This window comes from Lissotriton vulgaris, chromosome 1_1 (assembly GCF_964263255.1).
Source record: "Lissotriton vulgaris chromosome 1_1, aLisVul1.2, whole genome shotgun sequence".
Lineage (NCBI taxonomy): Eukaryota > Metazoa > Chordata > Amphibia > Caudata > Salamandridae > Lissotriton > Lissotriton vulgaris.
The window spans coordinates 251,506,858-251,512,932 of NC_141685.1; the positions used below are offsets into that span (position 1 = coordinate 251,506,858).

At 50.0% G+C, this 6,075-nt stretch overlaps 1 non-coding gene across 1 annotated transcript; it reads left to right on the plus strand.

Moving 5' to 3' along the window:
• The first annotated feature begins 5,170 nt into the window (after window positions 1-5,170).
• TRNAV-AAC (transfer RNA valine (anticodon AAC)) lies at window positions 5,171-5,245 on the plus strand. Its single transcript has one exon. It is a non-coding gene; the product is annotated as a tRNA-Val (tRNA).
• The last annotated feature ends 830 nt before the right edge of the window (window positions 5,246-6,075 follow it).

Sequence of the window (6,075 nt, forward strand, 5' to 3'; positions counted from 1 at the left end):
AACGGGTGCAGTAGTGAACCTCTCAATTAACAGATCCAAAGAAGATTGAGCATGATCGGACCAAACAAAAGGCACCCCCTTCCGTAACAACACTGTCATAGGAGCTATGAGCTCCGAAAAATGCGAGATAAATCGCCGATAGAAATTGGCGAACCCGAGTAGGACTTGAATATCTCTCACACAAGTCGGCGACGGCCAAGAAGTAATAGCTTTGGTCTTCTTGGGATCCATCATGATCCCCTGTTCGGAAATCACAAATCCCAAGAATTCCACCTTAGGTGTGTGAAAGCTACACTTCTCAAGTCGGACGTACAACTGATGTTCTTTCAGACGCTGCAAAACCTGCCCCACATGGACTTCGTGTTCCTCAACAGTGGTGGAAAACACAAGGATATCGTCAATGTAGACTATGACGCTCAAATCCAAATATTCCCTCAATACCTCGTTGATGAAAAACTGAAACGCAGCCGGAGCGTTACATAGCCCAAAAGGCATAACGCAATACTCATAAAGGCCGAATTTGGTCCGGAAGGCAGTTTTCCATTCATCACCTTCACGGACGCGGATGAGATGGTAAGCACCCCTGAGATCTAACTTGGTGAAAACCGTCGCATGCTTCAGTTGATCAAGCAACACAGGTATCAAGGGAAGAGGGTACTTGTTCTTAATCGTACCCTTGTTGAGCGCTCTATAGTCTACACACGCCCGAAGTCCACCTTCCTTCTTCGGAATAAAGAAGATAGCCGATGACACTGGCGAGGAGGAAGGACGGATGAACCCTTTCTCCAGCATCTCTTCGATATACACCTTCAAATGTTGTTCCTCAGGGCCTGACAAAGCATAGACACGACTACAAGGTAGCGTAGCCCCTGGCATCAGATCAATCCGGCAACCAAATGATCGGTGTGGGGGTAGTTCTCTAGCTTTCCCTTTATCGAATACATCACTAAAGGCCGAATAGGCTTCAGGGACTCTCAACTCATCACCCATCCCACCGGAACTCGCAGCACAAGTCAAGGGGGTTATCCAATCAGTTGCAACCTTGTAACAATTCTGCAAACAATGAACGGAGTCAAGGGTCACGGTTCTCCTTATCCAATCTATTTTGGGATTATGTGTCTGCAACCACGGTACTCCCAAAACCACACCGAAAGAAGGGGCATCGATCAAATCAAAACCTATTTCCTCTGAATGACCATTGTCTCCTACCATACATAGAGGTTCGGTCTGATGTGTGATTGTACCAGAGGACAATTCAGTACCGTCAATGGCCCTTACTGGTTCCGGTTGTTCCTTGTAAACCCAGGGAACTCCAATTCACTCGGCCAACTTGATGTCCATAAAGTTCCCCGTAGCCCCGGAGTCTAACAAAGCCGACACAGGAGCCCGATGGTTGTTTGATATAACCAAACAGACGGTGATGGTAAAATGTCTGGGGACCCTTTTCACTATGCCAGGTATTTGATACGGGGTACAAGGAACCATAGAGTCCTTAACCAGGCCGTCCCTGTGCACACAAGCCACCGCCTTACGAGAAGATTCCTTAGAGGGTTTCACGGGACAGTCCCTTGCATAATGTCCTTCATGGCCACAATATAAACACAGGTTGTTAGATCTACGCCTTTCCTTTTCTACTGAAGACAACGGTCCTCGGACTCCACCTATTTCCATTGGTTCAGGGGTCTGTTTTACCTCCCCCCCTGTTCCCTGTGATTCACTCCGAATAGGCAGAGGTCGTGACAGAAAGTGTCTAGTTCTTTCTCCCTTCCTTTCCAATAATCGGTGATTCAACTTCACCACCAGATCAATAAACTCAGTACAATCAGATGGGGGATTAACCACCTGGGAAACCACATCCTTTAATTCCTCGCATAACCCTTGATAGAAAATGGAGGTGCGTTTATCAACAGGCCAATGCGTTTCGGACACCAATCTGTTGAAGGTGGAAACATATGTAAGTAAATCTTGTTTACCTTGCCGTAACTTCAACAGTTCTGCGTCACTGGCCTGCATGAACGCATGTTTAGCGAATAGGGCATGCATCAATTCCTTGAACGTATCATAATTGTTCAAGACGGGATCGTCATTCTCCACCAAAGGCACAGCCCAGGTAGCTGCAGTCCCTGCCAAATATGAGATCACAAATGCCACCTTGGCGGAATCATTAGGGAAAGCTGCGGGCCTGCACAGGAAGTGGAGATGGCATTGATTCATAAAGACAGCAAATTTATTCGAGTCACCCGTAAAGCGTTCAGGGACCGCTAAAGGTACAGGAGTAGGGGTGGTAACATTGACTGTCATGGGAGCAGAGCTATTACTAGCACCTCGGTCATATTGAAAAGTAGCGGGTTGTATCACAGGTTTCCCTACTCCCCAGCTTCCCTGTTCTCGGGACCTGGCCACATCCAACTCCCTACGCAACCCCTGATTCTCTTGTTTTACATCCTGCAATTGTGTTTGCAAAGCAGTTATGGCAGTTATGGTAATTCCTGCATAGTGGGGACCCTCTCTTCCTGCCCATTCTCCTCGCTCTTATCAACATACATCCTCGAAGACAACGTGACCGGTAACTAAACCAAGCACTGACTGCCCGGTTTCGTATCCTTAAATACGATCACATGGGTCAAGAGGGAGGGGTGAAATCGAAAGCATGTGCACAGAGAGAGGACTGGACGCAAACCGTTCTAAATCCCAACAACTAGGTCTATGGGCGACGAGGATATGGGGGATAGTGTCGCTCGACATACACTGGAGTACCTTGTAGCAAAGAGGATTTGGTTTCATAAGACATACTACATACACTGAGTGCTTTGATGAAGGCGGTATCCAAAGTAGGGATGGCGAGCTTTCTGCCTGATGTAGCAGAAGCACTGGTAGCAGCGGGTTGTAATTAAGAGGTAGCTAGTATGTGGGGGGACTCTGGGACGGCGGCTGCTGCACCCAGAGCCATGGCGGAGTTACAGGGTGATCCAATGCAGGAAGGTACAGAGGGGTACCCTCTACAGGAGCATGGGAAGGGTGCAAGAGCAAATTATCCCCAGGGAGATCCACGCTGGGATGGATCCTGGAGGAGTGACGGCGCCCCGTTAGTCCTTCGTGCGGTTGTAGACCTGAGCAACCGGGGGTTGCCAACAACGCTCCACCCCCCCGGAGGGGGAGGGGCGAGAGCAAGGGGCGGAATAGAGGTCCGCCAAGGGGAGGGGCTAGACCTTCCTCCAAAACTGACAATGCCCCCGCGATTAACACCCCGGGGGTTATGGCTCATCAGGTGGGCGGGTCGCGAAGGGCTGCCTGCTCTTGGATCACCTGTAAGATAACCCAACATGTTGGCATAATGTATGTGCTAATAAAGCTGCAACAACTTTCTCCAACAAATCAGAGTGTGGTGTCTGTTATTTGGGAAAGTTGGAGGAGGAATGGTCCGGGGTATGGGCCGATATTGGCACTATGAATGGCTGCCCCGGGACACCAAAGGTGGCTACCTACTAGGGCGGCCACCCTTAGTGCCTTAGGATGGCACAGACCCATGTGCGGTCTAGTGTTCGGGGGACCAGAGGGGCCCCCTGTGATGTCACTTCCTCGTCCAGGGGGAGGAGCAGGTTAGGCTATATGATGCAGGGGGCGAGGGTCAGGCGCCCCCTTTGTTCCTGGATGCTGTGGCGAGCTGACCCTCGCCCCCTCCTCCCCCGTGGACTTCGGGCGGGTGGCTGCCTGTGCGCTTTACCCGCCCATTCCGCTTACCCTGCTTTCGGGCAGTAAGGGGGGTGGGCTTGTTGCTACTAATATTTCTTTCTTTTGTGTTGCAGGCGGAGTTACAGGGTGATCCAATGCATGAAGGTACAGAGGGGTACCCTCTACAGGAGCACCGGAAGGGTGCGAGAGCAAATTACCCCCAGGGAGATCCACGCTGGGATGGATCCTGGAGGAGTGACGGCGCCCCGTTAGTCCTTCGGGCGGTTGTAGACCTGAGCAACCGGGGGTTGCCAACAACGCTCCGCCCCCGGAGGGGGAGGGGCGAGAGCAAGGGGCGGAATAGAGGTCCGTCAAGGGAAGGGGTTAGACCTTCCTCCAAAACTGACAACGCCCCCGCGGTTAACACCCCGGGGGTTATGGCTCATCAGGTGGGCGGGTCGCGAGGGGTGGCCTGCTCTTGGATCACCTGTAAGATAACCCAACATGTTGGCATAATGTATGTGCTAATAAAGCTGCAACAACTTTCTCCAACAAATCAGAGTGTGGTGTCTGTCATTTGGGAAAGTTGGAGGAGGACCGGTCCGGGGTATGGGCCGATATTGGCACTATGTGCATCGGTCACTGGTGTTAAGTGAGATTCCCATTAGATGTGAGTGTAGTACTCAGCTGTGCAGGGTCAGTGACCTGGATTCAGTGAGACAGGCCATAGCTCTGCAGCTTTCGCTCGCACATATTCACTGACGGATATTTCAGCTGTGCAGGGTGCAGGCATGAGCATCCAGTGAGAGCTCATGTGCTCTGATGTTTTCAGTGACATGCAGTCAATGAGAGTCTGCTTGCCTGTGCAGCGACCAGTGAAATGTGCATTGAGTGAGAGATCTCTTACTGCAACCCACGGTGATGTGCTTTCAGTGAGAGACGATGCTTGTGCAGCATTGAGTACTGTGCATTCAGTGAGAGGCGATGCTTGTGCAGCCTTGAGTACTGTGCATTCAGTGAGAGGCGATGCTTGTGCAGCATTGAGTATTGTGCATGCAGTGAGAGGTGATGCTTGTGCAGCATTGAGTACTGTGCATTCAGTGAGAGGCGATGCTTGTGCAGCATTGAGTACTGTGCATTCAGTGAGAGGCGATGCTTGTGCAGCATTGAGTATTGTGCATGCAGTGAGAGGTGATGCTTGTGCAGCATTGAGTACTGTGCATTCAGTGAGAGGCGATGCTTGTGCAGCATTGAGTACTGTGCATTCAGTGAGAGGTGATGCTTGTGCAGCATTGAGTACTGTGCATTCAGTGAGAGGCGATGCTTGTGCAGCATTGAGTACTATGCATTCAGTGAGAGGCGATGCTTGTGCAGTATTGAGTACTGTGCATTCAGAGAGAGAACTTCAGAAAAGCTTCCATACTGCTACTGTTATTCAGCAGCTGCGTCCGGTGCTCTCTGCTTATTAGAGTTAAAGGAGCCCCGTGGCACCTCCCGTGTTTTTCCGTAGTGTAGTGGTTATCACGTTCGCCTAACACGCGAAAGGTCCCCGGTTCGAGACTGGGCGGAAACAGTCAACTATTTTATTCTTTTAATTCGGTCTAGGACTGCACCACCTTTCACATCTTTTTTATTTCCAATCTGTTCATCCATTCAGCTCCTTCAAGGACAGACAGACTGACCTCGGACGACTCTGCCTGTCCCTTTACAGACAGACAGCAGGACAGCTGCTTCCATCCATCACTCACAGGCACTGCACACGCTGCAGGCACTGACACAGGCAGACACCAATGTTTACACAAACACAGGCACGAAATATCCAGACTCTGAACACAGAATCATAAAGCACAAGAGAGCGCAAGAGAGGGACCCTGGACACTGAGGCACTGGGAGTGAGTTAACAGAGAGTGACAGACTCAGGCACTGGGTGTGAGTTAAGAGAGAGTGAGGGTGGGAGGCACAGGCACTGGGTTGAGAGAGTTAGGGGGTGAGAGACCTTGGCACTGGGTAAGAGAGGGAGAGTGGTCCGTTGCATGTTTGTTAAACAAATTTGGCCTTGGTGGTAAATATCATATTAGTGACGTCATATCACATTTTTACCTGTTGGCTCCCAAGTTCGCTTTCAACATATTACACTTTTCCATTGTTTTCCTCTCAATTAGTTTATCAGCATCTGTCTCACAAAAATACAAGTTGTGGCAAAAAATGCAAAGTTCTGGAAATAAAAAGTGGGGTCAGAGTTGACATCCCTTTAAAAATATGGAAAATAATTGTTAGGAATCGGGTTAGTCCCTTTTTATGACCATGCCTTGACATCACATGACAAAGGACAGTAGGATAAAGGTTGGTCCTACCTTTAGTTCGATGCTTGATATTGCCAGTGTTTGGATTCCTACCCTGGTT